The sequence below is a fragment of the Triticum aestivum genome, chromosome 7D (assembly GCF_018294505.1).
Source record: "Triticum aestivum cultivar Chinese Spring chromosome 7D, IWGSC CS RefSeq v2.1, whole genome shotgun sequence".
NCBI classification, from domain to species: domain Eukaryota; kingdom Viridiplantae; phylum Streptophyta; class Magnoliopsida; order Poales; family Poaceae; genus Triticum; species Triticum aestivum.
The window spans coordinates 115,433,605-115,438,366 of NC_057814.1; positions in this window are offsets into that span (position 1 = coordinate 115,433,605).

Genomic DNA, 4,762 nt, shown 5'->3' on the forward strand with positions numbered 1-4,762 from the left:
CCCCGACGCCGTCGCCGCCCCGCGCCACCGCTGCCCCGACGCCGTCGCCGCGCCGCCCCACGGTCCGGCGGCCTTCTGATTTTTTTTCAAATATGTGATGATGTTGATATGATTTTTTTTCATATGATGTTTTTTTTGTGCATATGATGTTTTTTTCATATATGTATTAATTTTTTATTTAGGTTGTTAATTAGTAGATATCGATTTTAGGTTAGTGCATTTTAGGTTATTGTAGAGGAAGAAGGAAGAAGGAAGAAGAAGAAGAAGAAGAAGAAGAAGAAGAAGAAGAAAAAGAATGAGTGGAAAAAGGAAAATAAGAAGATGAAGAAGGAGAAGAAGAAAGGAGAAGAAGAGGAGAAATAAATAAGAAGAAAAAAAATAGAATAATTTCTATTTTTTCTTCTTTTTTTTCTTCGATCTTCTCCTCTATTCCTTTCTTCTTCTCCTCTTTTTTCTTCTTTGATCTTTTTTCCTCTTCTTACATGAGGGGGGGGGGTCGAAATACCCCCTCCCCGATAACTTCGACATAAGGGGGGAGGTCGCCGAGGGTTCAAGGGGCGAGGGTCGGGAACTAGGGTAGAGGTTTGAGGGTCACCGAGGGTTCGAGGGTCGTCGAGGGGCCTAGGGTTTGAGGGTCGAGGAACGTCGAGGGGTCGAGGGTCACCGAGGGTTCGAGGGTCGAGGATCGCGAGGGGTCAAGAGGTTGCCTCTTGTCAAAGTATTGAAGAAATCCACGGCTTCATCATTAGCCGGAAGTAACCGGGGCATGATGGTATGAAGTTGTGCAAAGTTGTTCTGGAACGAAGTCCCGGATAAGATAATTCGCCTTTTTGTACGAATTTCAGCAAAGGCCTTCCAAATAGCGATATTCGGAAGGCTCTTGCTGAACTTTGTACGAAAAAGCGAATGTTCCTATCTGGGACTCCGTTCCAGAACAACTTTGCAGACCTTCGTCCCATCATGCGCCTGTTACTTTCGCCTAATGATGAAGACATGGTTTTGTTGAATCCTTTGACACTAGACAAACGTGACATGAGGGGGTCGAGGGTCGGGAAATAGGGTAGAGGGTCGTGGATCGTCCGAGCGGTCGAGGGTCGAGGATCGCCGAGGGGTCGAGAGGTTGCCTAGATAGTGTCAAAGTATTGAAGAAATCCATGGCTTCATCATTAGCCGGAAGTAACCGGGGCATGATGGTATGAAGTTGTGCAAAGTTATTCTGGAACAGAGTCCCAGATAGGATAATTCGCCTTTTTGTACGAAGTTATGCAAAGGCCTTCCAAATAGCGATATTCGGAAGGCTCTTGCTGAACTTTGTACGAAAAAGCAAATTATCCTATCTGGGACTCCATTCCAGAACAACTTTGCAGAACTTCGTACCATCATGCGCCTGTTACTTTCACCTAATGATGAAGACATGGTTTTGTTGAATCCTTTGACACTAGACAAACGTGACATGAGCACGACCTGTTACTTTCCACCGGAGCCATCACCGGAGCCATCATAAGCATTCCTTGTTGTGATTAGCTAGCTAGGTCTACGTTTGCCACTAATATATCCATTTTTCATGTTTGTATAATAATTGTCATCTTGTAATATTTGCAGAAACTATGGAGCACGACCGAGACGAGGAAGCAGAACAGGTGTTGGGGGACAATCGCGGCCGGAGGTGATGTGATGTCGTATCTCAACGAAACCGATGGTCTAGAAGGAGAGGGTGAAGCAGGCTATGGTTATCGAACAATGGAGGAGGAAGGACATGATTATGATGGCTCCGGTGACCGAATGCCGGTGCAAGAAGGAGACCGTGATGACGGCTCCGGTGACCGAACAGAGTCCGGCCAGATATATATATATTAATTAAGCATGTGCTGACTAGGTAATTGATGCATTCATTGTTTTGGTATGTACACGTATTAACTCTCATCTTTCTTCTTTTTTCTAGCCCTCCGGATCGAGCACAACTTCGGTAAAGAGACGAGGCCCGAGGAAAAAGTTGCGCTCAGATGAAAGGTTCACGATCACAGCAATCGCGCGCGGTGTCTAGCGATATCATTGCTAATCATCCGGGGATCTTGCCTAGTACCAATCCTGCAGATTACATGCACGACGACGATGCACATTATGATATAATGGAGGTGGACGAATTCAGATACCAGTACAGGAAGCCTCTCGTCAAACCTGGTCATCCTCCTCTAACAACGCTGATGCGAAGATTCCATGATTGGTACATGAAAACCTGCAGAGAGTCTGGGGGAAGGATACTTTGACGCTGAGAGTTAAAGAGGAGCATGACCTCGTTGGAATTGATCTCTTGTCTGTTCCATTTGAGGAGTTCTTCCAGTTTTTCAATCAAAAGGCCCTCGATAAATTAACGATCACTTGCAACTGCCTGTAAGTACTACTTCTGTCATTAAGTCTCTATATATAGCTCAGCTCTTTCATTGCATGTATATATAATTATCCTCACTATATTATGCAGATTGAAGATCGCCGAATGCAAGAAAAGAAAAATTGGTGATATTGGGTTCATTAACACAAATCTCATAGACGAATTTACTGTTAAATTTCATGCCAAAGAAACCGAGGCCAACTTGCTACGATCGTTGGCAATAAATCAAACCAAGGATATAATACTCTTTCCTTAAAACTTCAAGTGAGTGTTACTGTATTGTGCATATTCGGTTTCCCTTATTAGTCAAGGTTATAATAATGTAATTGATGAGTTATGCATGCATGCGCAGGTTCCACTATATTCTCCTAGAGATTAAGCTTGAGCAGGGACTAGTAACCGTCTTAGACTCTAGACGAAAAGATCCCCAGGGGTACGCGGACATGACTGAAATGCTCGAGAAGTAAGTTAAATCGATCATTATCGCACCATATCGGCAACTTTGTTCATTTCCTGATATCAAGTAATTGTTTTGTTTGTCTGGCAGGGCTTGGAAAAAATTCACCGCACAAGCTCCGGGACTGCCGGGGAAGCTGCGATTTACACACCCGAAAGTAAGTACTACTAGCTAGTTCCGCGCATCTCCTAGTGATTCAAGCGCTAGTTTCATCAATACCATTTAGCATGCTTGCTTATCAGTTTGATTGACCTCTATTTCTTATAAAGTGGTTGTGGCAGGAACCTGGGAATAATTACTGTGGATACTACGTTTGCGAGCCCATCCGCCACACGACCTGTGAGCGGGGCTACTCTAAAAAACAATATGAAGTGTGTAAGCAATAATATTCACAATTTTATTTTATTACCATCATTTGTGTTGAGTTTTATTCATTCATATATATGTATTGAACCCCTTCTTCAAATTAGATGTTCCAGATGCGGGATGAACTCCAGATGCGGGATGAACCCCTTCTTTTATGTATGATTGGTTATCTTTGCAAGTCTCTTCGGATTATCAGTTTGGTTTGGCCTACTAGATTGATCTTTCTTGCAATGGGAGAAGTGCTTAGCTTTTGGTTCAATCTTGCGGTGCTCGATCCCAGTGACAGTAGGGGAAACGACACGTATTGTATTGTTGCCATCGAGGATAAAAAGATGGGGTTTATATCATATTGCTTGAGTTTATCCCTCTACATCATGTCATCTTGCTTAAAGCGTTACTCCGTTCTTATGAACTTAATACTCTAGATGCATGCTGGATAGCGGTCGATGTGTGGAGTAATAGTAGTAGATGCAGGCAGGAGTCGGTCTACTTGTCACGGACGTGATGCCTATATACATGATCATACCTAGATATTCTCATAACTATGCTCAATTCTATCAATTGCTCGACAGTAATTTGTTCACCCACCGTAATACTTATGATATCTTGAGAGAAGCCACTAGTGAAACCTATGGCCCCCGGGTCTGTTTTCCATTATATTAATCTCCCGTCAACAAGTTATTTCTGGCGCCGTTTATTTTGCAATCTTTACTTTTTATCTTTATCATAAAAATACCAAAAATATTATCTTATCATCTCTATCAAATCTCACTTTTGCAAGTGGCCGTGAAGGGATTGACAACCCCTTTATCACGTTGGTTGCAAGGTTCTTATTTGTTTGTGTAGGTACGTGGGACTTGAGCCTGGTCTCCTACTGGATTGATACCTTGGTTCTCAAAAATTGAGGGAAATACTTACGCTACATTACTGCATCACCCTTTCCTCTTCAAGGGAAAACCAATGCAGTACTCAAGAGGTAGCAAGAAGGATTTCTGGCGCCGTTGCCGGGGAGTCTACGCACAAGTCAAGACATACCAAGTACCCATCACAAACTCTTATCCCTCGCATTACATTATTTGCCATTTGCCTCTCGTTTTCCTCTCCCCCACTTCACCCTTGCCGTTTTATTCGCCTTCTTTTTTGTTTTCCTTTTTCTCGCCAGATCTATTGTTTGCTTGTGTTACCATGTGCCTTCTATTTGCTTGCATCTTTGCTTGCTAAAAATCTATTGATATGGACCCTCTTAAAGTGTTCTACTTGGATCATCTTCGATCCTTATGTGCTCATGCTAAAACCCCAACTAGCTTAGTTGATGGGAAATCTTTAGATGAGCATGCTCATTTTGTGCGTCATCGTTTGTCTGAAAAGGGGAGACTCTTATGGGATCAAATAAACAGATTGATGTGTTATGCTTGGAATCTTTGTGAAATTTATGATTTTACTTGTTGCTCTGAAAACATTAAGAAACACCTTCCCTACCAATGTGAGTTTAGTGATAATGAAATCGTATCTTCGTATGCTAAGGGTGTTTATAATTACTATGATGTTCA